The sequence below is a fragment of the Sceloporus undulatus genome, chromosome 1 (assembly GCF_019175285.1).
Source record: "Sceloporus undulatus isolate JIND9_A2432 ecotype Alabama chromosome 1, SceUnd_v1.1, whole genome shotgun sequence".
NCBI classification, from domain to species: Eukaryota; Metazoa; Chordata; class Lepidosauria; order Squamata; family Phrynosomatidae; genus Sceloporus; species Sceloporus undulatus.
Window position 1 is genome coordinate 325,028,263 of NC_056522.1, and position 13,290 is coordinate 325,041,552.

The 13,290-nt window shown below is 39.6% G+C and overlaps 1 protein-coding gene across 1 annotated transcript in view; it reads right to left on the reverse strand.

The window, feature by feature from the left end:
- The window catches only part of SPRED1 (sprouty related EVH1 domain containing 1), a 92,928-nt gene that overhangs the window by 40,079 nt on the left and 39,559 nt on the right, over window positions 1-13,290 (reverse strand). The gene's annotated exons all lie outside the window — the stretch shown is intronic.

Sequence of the window (13,290 nt, forward strand, 5' to 3'; positions counted from 1 at the left end):
TGGAAGTTTGTTTTTGAATATTTTCAAGCCTTGGATGGTTGAATTCATGAATGCAGAATCTGTGGATACAGAGGGATGACTGTAGTTAGTTCACAGTTGTCAACAATATTTCATTTGCATTCTGCAATTCTTCCTGTAATTGCAGTTAAAAGTTAATCTGGTACTTTCAATTGAACAGACTATAAGCTGTTCCTAGCTTGTCCAAGAACATTTAAGAAAGTTCTGGAGCATTATTATGCCTAAAGGTAGTGGCCAGGCCCTCAAGAAGAGAGTGGATGCTCAGGGCTTAGGTCTACTGGCAGAAATTCTTGATGGTCTTTACTTTACAATGGATGCCAAGGTAATTTAAGAAAAAATCATAAAGTACACTGGCTGAAAGAAAAGTTGAATGCTATGATAAATGTTGCCTTCCCAAATTCAATATTCCAAGTTGGCTGCAACCATCTTGCATCAAAATGTGTGGCAAGACAGCATTGCTCAGTTCTGGTAACCATGGCAACAGTTATTGGCTGAAACAGTTCTCCTTGCATTTCACTGTACACTCTCTCAATGTGGTGAAAAAGGAATGGGCACAGATTGTATCACAACATCCCACCATAGAAAAGCTCTGTAATAATGTCTGCTTGTTTGCTTCCTGAGAAGAGCCACTTAATTGCCCAGTCAATGCATGCTTACTCCTACCACTCCTGAGAAAAGTTGGAAGGTCCTTGTCCAGTAAAAATGAAACAAGAGTATACTGATTAACACCTTTTTATTCACCTTCTTTCCCTTCAATATTACATTTAAGTTAATGGCATATGGGGGAGGATTTAATCACTGGGAGAATTACTTTTACTGAAAGGCTGCTTTAGAGCCACATGGTCTGTATTTTAAAACTCTTCTGCCCTATACTGTCAGCCTTCTGTATCCGTGGGTTTTTTTATCCACGGATTCAAGCATCCACAGCTTTAAAATATTTTTAAAATATATAAATTCCTAACAGTAAACCTTGATTTTGCCATTTTATATAAGGGATACCATTTTGCTATGCCACTGTATTTAATGGGACTTGAGAATCCACAGACTTTGTTATCTACGGGGGTCCTAGAACCAAACCCCAGTGGATACCAAGGGCCCACTGTACTGTACTGTAACTGACAAAAAATGAGACAGATACAGAAAAATATAACCTCAAAGGGGCTGTCCGCACTGCAGAAATAATCCAGTTTGACATCACTTTAACTGCCAGGGCTCAATGCTATGGATTTCTGGGAACTGTAGTTTTGTGAGACATTTAGCCTTCCCTGTCAGAGTGCTCTGGTGCCACAACAATGGAATTCCCAGGATTCCATAGCACCAAGTCATGGCAGTTAAAGTGGTGTCAAACTGGATTATTTCTGTACTGTATATGCAGCCAACATCCCTTTAACATTTCTCTCTTTTAATACACTTTTGACTAGCTACTGGAGCTCAAAGTGGTAAAATGATATTTAAACAGAGTGATTGTATGGGACTTCAACAATGGTAGCAAGCACATACATATGACTACCTGAAACTGTCACCGATCACAATTAAACAAGTTCAGCAAACCCACCTCACTTCTTTTTTTGAAGTCTCCACCCAAACAGAACAAAACCAACTCATTTCTCACAAATCCAACCCAAATTAAAACAAAGCAAAACAGTTAGAGCAACACTAGCACACTCTTTCCCTCCTACCTCAGTTGTGCTCCATACTACCCAAACTAAACTGTATGGTCCTTGCATTTGTAATTTGTAACATAATTTTGCCTCTTTTTAACATTAAAACAACTTCAAAACAGGTTTGGAAGTAATGCGACTGGTGCCAGCAATGGATGGGCACAGCTAGAAATGCCTTAGTACTTTTATAGAAGACCAAGCACTGGAGAAGTTTCCCCTATCCTTGAGAAGAGAAGCAGAGAGGTGGGACAGTGCCAAAGCAATCTACCTTTGCTGGTTACAGCATGGAAAGGAACGAGCCGTGGCACTGTGTTATCGAGAGATACCACAAGAGTTGAAGAAAAGGCTGTGCAGTCTAAATGTGACCCATAGCTTGCAGATTCTGTATCTGCTACAATCTGTCAGATTCTTGGATCCGAGAAGTTAAGGTCTGTGATATTCATGTTTATTCAGCACTCACAGAATAGCCTTGCGAAGGCAAATACAATACTGTTCCTTAAGGGAATAAATACGACACCATCTCAACTTAAGACAGTTTGGTTAAATTCTAAGTTAGAATTCTATTTTCTTTCTCACACACAAAACATAGCTATACAGAGCAATGTTATCTAACAAAATACTGTACTGTACATGCTTCTGTCACCACTACCTAAGAGGAACACTTAATTATCCAGAAGAGAGAAATCCAGAAGAGAGAAAGAGAGACCACTGGACAAGCTAAACATTAAAGGCTCTCTCACTATTTAAATCCTACTAATTAGATTCTTCATTATGTAGAATAGCTGACTTCAAGGAGGCATTGCCATTATTTCATATCTATCCATCTATAAAGCAAAACAATCAGTTATTCAATCAATCAAACAAACAACAAATTAAATGTAGTCAGTACTTTAAAATATCTGTGGTTGGCAAGAGTGTGAAGAAGACGACAAAAGGAGCAACAAACCAATTCAACTGCTTGGTTGAGCTCTAAAGAAAATTCAAATTTGTACCAAGAGACTTTGAATGCAATGTGGTCTTGGCAAGTTTCCTCCTGTCTTACTTTGTCAATGAAGAAAACATTTTCTCTTCATTGAGATTTGCTACTGTATTAGCCATTCAAAACTATGAAACAGACAGGAATGCTATACCATGTGAGATTCTGAGGTATGGAATCCTCTTCTGTATAATGACTCTTACTGAGACTGTCATTATAATCAAGCACTTTCAGCTACATTTTCACACAGCTACCTTCCCTTTTCACTTTTTTTAAATCTACCAAGTACGAATGCTGAATTTAAAAATGAGAATAGGAGCTTGCTAGGACAATATTTCATTAATCCTTTAGGAACGTCTGAGAGCAGGTCTTCTCTCTCTTACCCAAACTCATGAACATCTGCTAGATTTTTCATTTATTTCAAAACAGATCTCCCCAAACATTAAACATAAAAAAATTCTGTAATATACAGGCCTAGATGCCACATTTAATTAAATGCAAGTTCAACTCCTCTGAAATAAGGACTATTTCAATTTGGTAGAAGTGCTGGAATGCCATTAATAAGTTTCCTCAATGTTGTTTCTGACTTTGTTGTTTCTACCTTTGATTAATCTATGACATGCTCCAGTTTATGGTGTTGAATGCCTCTGAAAGCAAAAAAACTGGCTGACTTCACCCCATTATTATTATTATTTTCATTTATATCCTGTCTTTTAAGCAGGACCCAAAGTGGCTATTTATCCATCCTCCTCTTCTTCCTGACTGCCATCTACCTGTCTAAACACTAGTAACAGCTCTCTGATTCACATACACTAGGAATCATTAATACCATTTCTCTGACTTGATTGCCTGTTAAATGTGACTACTTCTCCCTCCTCATCTGTTCATTTTTCCCTTTAGAGTGTTGAAACCATATAGGCCAATCTCCCACATTTCCTCCTTTCCCTTCTATCTCATTATCCTGTTCCTGTCTCTCTCTGCCTGCATATGTCCTCTATATCCTTCAACTGTTGATTGTTATCCCTCTGGCCCTTCTCTCTCTTTTCTTCTACCTTGTGTTTCCTTCTGAATGCTCAAATATGCTACATTCTCTTATATCCTCAGAAAAGCATTCTTCCCTCCATCTTGTCTCTCTAGTTATCACCCAATATTCTTTACCTTCAAAGCATGTTGCTTATTCCCATTGTCTCACTTTGCTCTACTCCAACACTTTTGACTCCCCTCCAATCTTCTGAGAGGTGCTGCATTCACTCCACTGAAAAAAATCCCCCAAAACACTAATGATCTCTCTCTCTCTCCAGTTTATCATCTTTCTTGATTGTTCTCCGGCTTCAAGAGTTGCTTAGTCTCTCCCACTTTATTGTCTCTCCCTTTATGCCCCAGATCAGATAGTTCTCTTCCTATTTCTATAATTGGTTTTACAATGTTTCCTTGGAGGAAGCCCTTTTTCTGGTAACGCAGAATGAAATACAATACAGTTCAAAGATACAGCAGCAGTAAATACAGTAACATATTTTCAATTAAAAGCCAAAGAAAACAGGTATGTTTCAAAAGCCCTTTTAGGGGCAGCCAGGGAGAGAAGCAGACCACAGATCTCTTGGGATAGGCTTTCACGTACTACAGCTACCATTAAGAAAACCTTCTCTTTAGTGGTTGCCAGCGTTTCTGATCTCAGTGGCAAGCTAGCAAGCAGATACTCCGAAGATGGTCTTAAAACAAGAATAGGTTTGTACAGATGATGTGGACAGACTTGGAGCTTAACTCTCCTTCTGTGGACAGAAAAGATCACATGTAACAAGGATTTTTTGCCTCCCACTTTCCTCTCCAGCGCCCTGAAAATCTGGTTTTGGGAGAGCTCCTGGAAATGGAGTGGTTTATGGCAGTAGGGCTGCAGCTGGATAGGGAAATCGACAGAAATCACCCTTCATCTACATGCATAGAAAAGGAATTTTGAATCCAAACCATAATAAATACCTCCTCTGCCCCTCCCCCTGCCCCACTTTGCCAGATTAACAGAGACAACTATGATGGAAAAATAAGTAATACCAGTTTGAACTTTTAGCATTTTCCTTCCATCTCTTTCTGTTATTGCATCTATTTTGTAACAATGATGTTTGCAATGGATTAATTTTGTACTTATTGCCATCCGGTGCCACTGCCATGAAAATTGTGAAATGTTAATATGGAAGCCAGGCTTGATTCAATGGATAGAGAACGGAGGTTGGTACTCAGAGGTGTTCAAGTCACCCAACTATATGTATTTTTGGGCCTACCACTTTGTTGTTGTTGTTGTGTACTTTCAATTCATTTCTAATTTTTGGTAACCCAAGATAAACCTATCACTGGGTTTTCTTTACGAGCTTTGTTCAGAGGAAGTTTGGCTTTGCTGAGAGAGGTTTATCCAGTGGTTTTCCAGGGCTGAACTGGGATTTGAAACCTGGTCTATATCATCACAGCCCAACACTCAAACCACTATACCACTCTGGCTCTTGGTTATACCACTTGCTAAACCTTAATTCTTCATCTGTAAAATGAACACAATAATTACTTAACTTCCCAGATTGTGTGAAGTGAAAATAGATAAAGAATATTAAGTATGGTTATAGAGAACAACTTTCAACTTGTTCATGGTCTCTCGTTCTAATGTTTTTCAAACCAGTTAGATAAAACTTTCATTTTGATTATATATATAAATTTATTACGATCAACCGATCAAACATCAAATAAAACATAATAAAACACAAATAAACATCAGTCAACAAACATCATAATAAATCAACATTTTGATTATAAAGTTAAACATTATTTTCTTTCAAACCCCCACAAAAACATATCTCTAGTCTTGAAACATTAATCACATACGACAAGACTCAGATTAGCTGTCCACACCAAAATAGCTTCACATCATTCTTAAGAGTACTCTTAGCTTCTTGCACATACATACATGTGAGCACATACAGAGAAAGAGAAACGTGAATTTTTCAAATGTCAAACAATTTTTCCAGCATTTTGTATCAGCAGTCAATCATGGAAAACTACCGATTGTTAGCCAGCTCTGAACATTTTCCTAAAGCAATCAGCAAGCCTCTTGTTATAGCCTTCCATGAGCCTTGAAATATATGCAAATTACTAATGAGAGCCATTTTCGTATCACCAGTCAGCAACCCTGCAACATATCCTTATGAATTCAAGCACTGCATCATCTGTGTTTATTTTAGCAAGATAAGTTACCTGCAAGAACAGCCTGACTGGAAATATTTCATCTGCAAGCCATGCAATGTAAGTTTATGTAAGTGAATGCAAATACTCAAGATATCATATTCAGTATGTACAGTATATACTCATATATAAGTCCAAGTAATGTCCATTGCAAAAGGCTTGCTTGAGTAATACTAAAACAACAGTTACTTTGAAGGAACCTTCCACACGAGGGGGGGCTCCAGGATCAGTGAAAAAGCCCTCTCGGTTTCATTAAACTATCTCTTTTCAAATTCCACCTTGGCTACAGCACTCACTGACTGATGGCACTGTAGCTAACGAAAGTAGAAGCTAAAATGTTTTATTTTAAAACTTTAATATTCCATTATGTTAATAATTCCACTATAAAAGCATACTCTTATTCAATCATTTTATGCATACAGATTATTCTATGGTAACAACTGTCATACAGAGACTTTTCCCCTTCTCCACTGCCATTCCCATCTCCTTTTGTGTCTTGTCTTTTTAGATTGTAAGCCTAGAGGCAGGGAAATGTCTAATTTAAAAAAATGTAAGCCGCTCTGATAGCCTTTTGGCTGAAGAGTGGGGTGTAAATATTATAGCAAATAAATAAATAATCCATGGCTGGCATGTGTAGCCCTTTTAAACTATAACCTGTTCTCCTCATAATTTTCACAATTTCCCTCCAAGATTAGGAGGGAATGTGTTCCAATTTCAGGATCCAGTACCAATCCAAAAAATACCATGGATCACCGGCTCTTCCCCAATCCAAGACACAATAGATGCTTTTATCCCAGTAAGGCTATGAATCCAGTCCATGCTGTCTATGAACAACTGTTTTATATGTAGGACATGATATATTTCCTGTCCCTCCTGGGCAGAATACTTAGAAGTGACATCAAAGAAATGGGTCAAGTACAAGATGTTCTACTAGTTGCAATCCAAATGTACTTGCCAAAGGGAAATTCTAACTTCTGTCCAGCATAAGACAATCCCCTAAGAGAAAACATATAAACAAGCTTACTTTTATCCAGAGAAACAGGAACTTTTATTTAAGGAAGAGGGAGGAAGGATGCATCTGTAGCCTGTTTGCACTGAGGGGTAAAAGATCACTTAGAAGACCATACCTTGGGAAAGAAAATCCTTGTGTTTGTATGACTGCAAACTGTTGAGAAAGGAGCTCTTTTAACACACACACACACACCCCTTCTAGTTCAAGATTACATACTTTATAATGATCATTCTTTTAAAAGTTTCTTGACATTCCATTGTGGGGTGACCAAGAGAATTATGGTCTGAGCTATGAAGCAATGTCAGGCTTGGGTCTCTATACCCTCTACTGAATTCTATTAAAGCACAAAGTAAAATTGCTGCAATTTGGGACCCTCCGAAATAATCTGGGATCATCAAGGAAGTTCCAGCCCTCACTCAATGGCTACAAATTCCTACCTATCGGCTAAATATAATTGAGGGTATACAAATGGGAACTTGAGTCAATATTTATCTAAATTTAATTGATTCAATAGGTCTTTTCTAGTTAGAATTAGGATTGGAGTTCAGTCTCTGACCATTTTCTATTAGCAAGGGACTTCTATTCATCCCTATAGGGAAAAATACAAACTGCATTGTGGTATGTGCAAAATCTGTCCAACAACAAAAACAACAACAACTTTATATCCCACTTCTCTGTTAGAAAGCAAGTGAAGCAGCTTACATATTAACACTGGTGGAATATCCAACACCATCATGGAATTAGTTATGGTAGTGGTGGATGGGATGGTTTGGGGAAGTAATATGATGTAGATGTGAATATTAAAACTGTTGGAACTGTTCATTTAGTATATCCTGTAGCCCCCTCCCCCCCAAAAAAGAAACATCAGACCTTGTAGCAAAGAATTAATTTATACTTAAGGGATCTGTATTGTCAGGCACAGATTTTTACATATATGAGAGGTTGGAGGGTGGTGCAGGGTCAGGTGTCCCCTAGAGATGGAAGACAGAGGACATCAGGATCTAGAGGACACCGCAAGGGACAGGGAAGGGGGTCTGCAACACGGAACAGCTGGGAAACGGATAGTAAAGGAGGAGTTAAGGCGGCAGGGCTTAAAAGAACAGGGAGAGGCAGTTGAAGGAGGGAGGAGTGAAGAAGAGGTGGTGTGTGAGGTGATTGGAAGAAGGAGAGAGGAGGAAGAAAAACGTTGAAGGAGAGAAGGCTGGACTGTGGCCTTATCCAAACAAGGAGTGAGAGGTAGATATGGGAGTGGGAGCTGGGGACCTGACGTTCTTAAAGACCCGAAGATAGAAGGGTTTATTGGGGAGTGAGTTTGAGCAGCCTCTTTGGAACCCTGTGAGGCTGGGCAGGGCCCTGATGATCACATGGTGAAGGGGACCAGTTTATAGTGGGACATTAGAGGAAGGTGCTGGCCCTTAGGCAGACATGCTGGAGCTTGGGAGAAAGCAGACTGAGAGCGATTGGAGAAAGCGAGCCCAAAGAGAGAGGAGCTGTTGATAGTTTGGTTGGAAGGCTAGAAGGAAAATAAAAGGAAGGTTGTGAAGTAACAACTGGAGACTGAAGGGCTCATGGACATTTAAGTTGTTAAAATAAAGAGATCTTGTATAATGTCATGCCTAATCACAAAGATAACTGTAGGATATAAAATGCCCCTACTATTCAACTAATGCAGGGCTCTGATTCTTTGCAGTTATCAGGATGGGAGACTTCTACATGCATAAACCTCAGCCCATAAGTGTGACATAAAAATAATAAATAGATTGATCAATCAAAACTCCTTCTAAGCAGTAGTATAGGTCCATTTTGGCGAACCTGTGGCATGTGTGCCCTCTCTGGCATGTGAAACCATGTCAAAGGGCATGCAGCAGCTACAGCAAGGAAAGCCGAGCTGTGACAAGGACGGGTGGTGCATGGCCCTTCTGGGTGTAAGTCCAGCACCTTTCGACCAGAGGTCCCGCCTCCCCCCAAGGCACCTCCTCCTCCTCCCTGACATGGTGTGTGTGTGTTGTGTGCCTTCAAGTCGTTTTTTGTGACTCTAAGGCGACCCTATCATGGGATTTTGTTGGCAAGTTTCATCAGAGGGGATTTGCCACTGTTGTCCTCTGAGGCTGAGAGAGTGTGACTTGGGTCTCTGTGTATGTTGTGTGCCTTCAAGTCATTTCTCAGAGCCATCCTCTGAGGCTGAAAGACTGTGATTTACCCAAGGTTACCTGGTGTGTTTCTGTGGCTTCATGGTGAATTGAACCCTGTTCTCCCAGAGGGCTGGTCACAACAAACCTGTTACAGAATTTTCTTAGCAAGATTTGCTCAGAGGGGTTTGCCATTGCCTTCTGAGGTTGACAGAATGTGATTTGCCCAAGGTTACCCAGTGGGCTTCTGTTTCAAACCACTACACCATGCTGGCTCTTGTTGGCCATATAGCAAAGTACAGTAACATACAAAATCCACAAAACAGTGATATTCAACCACTGGTGTTGGGGCTATATCCTCACTGAAGAAATAATTCAACCACTGGTGTTGGTGCTATAGCCTCACTGCAGAAATAATTCAGTTTGGTGCCGCTTTAACTGCCAGGACTGAATGCTATGGAATCCTGGGATTTGTAGGTTGGTGAGATATTTAGCCAGAGAGCTCAGACTGGATTATTTCTGCAGGGTGTTTTGGACCTCTGACTTCAGCCATGGTGATCTTTTACTCTCCTCCCTTTTATTCTCCAGTCCAGGACTCTGTCCAAAACATCCTCCTTTTTGAGCAGGGCTGAGAAGGATGGATTTAATATTTATATGAGAGGGTTTTTTACGTTTTATTTCTTTTTTTTGAATTTTTATTTGGTCAAGTCCTCCATTTTTTCCTTTCATGTTTCCCCCCGGAGATCCCATCCCTGGAAGTCCCGCCCCAGTACCTGGTGACACCTGGTTCGGGAATGCTGCTGAGTTTGGGCACTTGATCTCTAGGTTTCGCCATCACTGGTATATGTGCTTTAGTAACCTTTCATATCTGAATGGGCAGATATCTCCTTTCCAATATGATGGTGATGTTTAAATATGGTAGTAGTGATGATGATGAGACTGAGGATATTCTTTTAGTCCATCTTAAAGGCTAGAATCTTTTTAAGGCAGTCACCACTGGCAATACTAGCAGTCACGATAAACCAAGTAGAGTATGGCATGTTAGAGTAGATCACCCATGAAAGGTCAGCTACATCTTTTCTGTTACTTAGGGCCTTTGGAGACTGTCCTGAAAGGGCAGCCTGGGGACAGAGTCGGGGCATTGCGTCCTGATAATGCATGTCCAACTCCGCCCCCTGGGTACCCTGACATTGCATGCCACTCCAGATGGAGTGAAGCATCATGGCGTGCCTCTGGTGCTGTGCCCAAATGATGTAGCACCGAAGGAGCATCATATAGCCACACCACCACAGCAATGGAGCCCTTTCGAGAGCACAAAAAGGAGCCACAAAAAGAAGCTTCTTTTTATGCCTTTGGAAGGCCAGATTGGGGCTGCGGTGTGAGGTTGCCACGCCCCCAATCTGAAATGCCTAGAACCAGGTGGTATCATAACAGGACAAACACAATGAATGAAAACTCCTTCATTCACAACACAATAAAATAGCACAGGATGTTTTTTTTTTAATTTTTTAAATTCCAAGCCAGCAAAATCCTCATACTCAGAAGAACTGCAAGATAGCAAGCTTTGTACCTGAAGGAATGTCATTGTAGACATACTTGACTAAAACAAAAGAAAACTGCCCCCTTCCCCATGCAATCAAACTATATCTAGCTTGTAAGAAAACACATATTTTCTAAAAATACAAATTAATGCTATTATTTCTACTGAGTTTCTATTCTCTTTGAAACAGGTCTCACGTTGGCTTAAAGAATGCTAGCTTAACAGAAAGTATGTTTTTAATTAGCATTCATGTAGGAAAAGTAAGTTTTGCTCATTCACATTAATTTATCCTCTCAATACAAATTTGGCATTGTAGGGACTGCAAAGGCTTTCTTCTGATCAAGTCAACTTCTCCCTGATGACAGAGTGTAAAGAGTTTTACACATGCAATGAAAATTATTAGTCTAAAGCATTTTAAAAATCTAAATTTCACAAAACAATATCTTTATTGGATCAATCAAAAAAGCAAAAAATAAAATTTTTCTTCATCTCATTTTCATCACACAGCCTGACCTTGCTATCTGATGTTATAATAACTGAACCCCCCCCCCAATATGTGGACTCCAATCTCTTTATTTTCCAAATTAAACATTTCAAACCATCAAACCATTCAACGTCACAAATATAGCACTGTATTTCACTTTAAACTGTCACAGCAACATGCTAAGGAATCCTGGAACTAGTAGTTTGGTGAAACACTAGAACTTGCTGTCTGAGAATTCTAAACCTCTCTAAACTACAGATCCCCAGGATGTTGCCATGACAGTTAAAAGGGAATACCAGGCTATAATTGTATAGTGTGACTGAGACACTGTTACATGCTATTCTCTTTCCTTAATTATGTGAGAAAGACTTATTTTCTTTAATACTGTATTACACCAAGTTGGAAAGATAAGGGTCAAAACTAGCTGCAACATTTACCATCTCTTTGAAATCTCATCTTTAGTTTTTTTAAAAATATTCTCAACAGGTATGAGATGCAGACTGGAACTGTAGTACGTATGGATATTTAAGGAAGAAACAATGTTTAAACCCAAGTACTGAGACCTTAGTGGGACATACCCTTGTCCAATCCACCGAAAAACTGATTTATTTCTGCTTCCAACAATCCTGGGGGCATTTTCATAATGTTTCCAGCCAGAAAAGAACAGGGAAATGGCTGTCCCCATGTGCCAAAGTTTGCTCCCAATTATTAACAACAGGAAGAATTCCCTCCCTGTTTTTAACTGGGAAATGACCTGAAATCACTTCATGATTGCTTCCTGCTTTTTAAAGGCCTAGACCTACACTTAAAATTGACCAGGGGCTTCTAAATTGGTGCAAAAATACCCCATGCAACCCAAAGAGCACTTGGGGCATTTTTAAAAAATTTTTGGGGGAAATATGAGATCCTCTTTGGGGGCAAGGGCACATGCACTTTGCCTATTTCTGCTCTAAGATATGCTTGGAGCATATTAGAGCAAATTTTTTTTTTTTTTGAAAAACATCCCCTCCTGCCCAAAGAAAATGGGGGACCATGTGAGGGCTATTAAAATAGCTATGGGGGCTACATGTGCCCCATGGGCTGTACTCACCCCATCACTGCTTTGATTCATGCATCATTTCTAAAGAGGAAGTTTATGAATAAAGAGGGCAGTAAGATAATATGCACCACCCCAATACCAGGCAGTTTCCTCTGCATTTAACAGTCATGCATTGTGAAACATTTTGTTCTGGTACTCTGTCCCTGTTACTTGCTGATGATTCTACTATCTGTACAAAAAGATCTCTGTCTGTGTTTGATCACTAGGAAAAGGGGTGAGGAGAAGTGCTATAACCCTTCTAAAGTCTCTAACTGCATTGAGCCAATAGCTTCAGATGCTAGGCAATTCTGCAATGTGAAGATAATATAAATGTGTAGGAATTGTGTGAATAAGTGTATAGTTGCCTCCTATGCTGGAAGAAAGGCAAGATATAAAATAAATAAATATCTCAAAACACTTAACTTTAAAAATTTATTTTTCCTTTCTTCTGTCTCTCAGGTCTGGCAAAATCCACCTACCTGCCTAGAGATAATATCCTCCTACCCACTTACAGATGATCCAAAGTGAGTTCTGCGGATAGTGCTCTTGCCTGATCCAGCAAGACTTGCTTTCTTTTATCCCTCCATAACCACGCACAAAGTTGTGTAAGACAAATTGGGCAAAGGGAGGGAGCATGCAGATGTGAAGTGAGGAAAACTTTATCTAATATTTCTTTGGTCGGTGTACAGAAGTGGGAATCACTGCACTTTCTTGGCTGTTTATTGACACTGGTTTGTTCAGGGAGAGGAAGTAAACATTCAGAATGGGGGAGATGAGTGACTTGAGAAATGTTGATTTGTCCAACATTAGAAAAGCAGCACACCTACGTATACAAATACAGTATTGAAAGTGATTTCCCTAAGCAATTTAGATAAATGAAAGTGCATTTTATATGTAGACATTAAAAAAATATAATATTTGAATGGTACCCAGATTAAATGTACCTTTCTATCTTTCTGTCTGTTTACAGAGTTCTAGCCACTTTGTGTGAGCTTCCCACACACCCGGAAATACGGATCATACCAAACAGCTCAGTGCAAATAGTTATATGTAGAAAGGGAATAAACTGAGGTGATTTTTCTAGTTCCTTCTTCTGAAATATAGCCTACAGCACCTATTATTCATTGGTGGTCTCCTATCCAAGTATTAACCAGGGATCACCCTGCTTAGCTT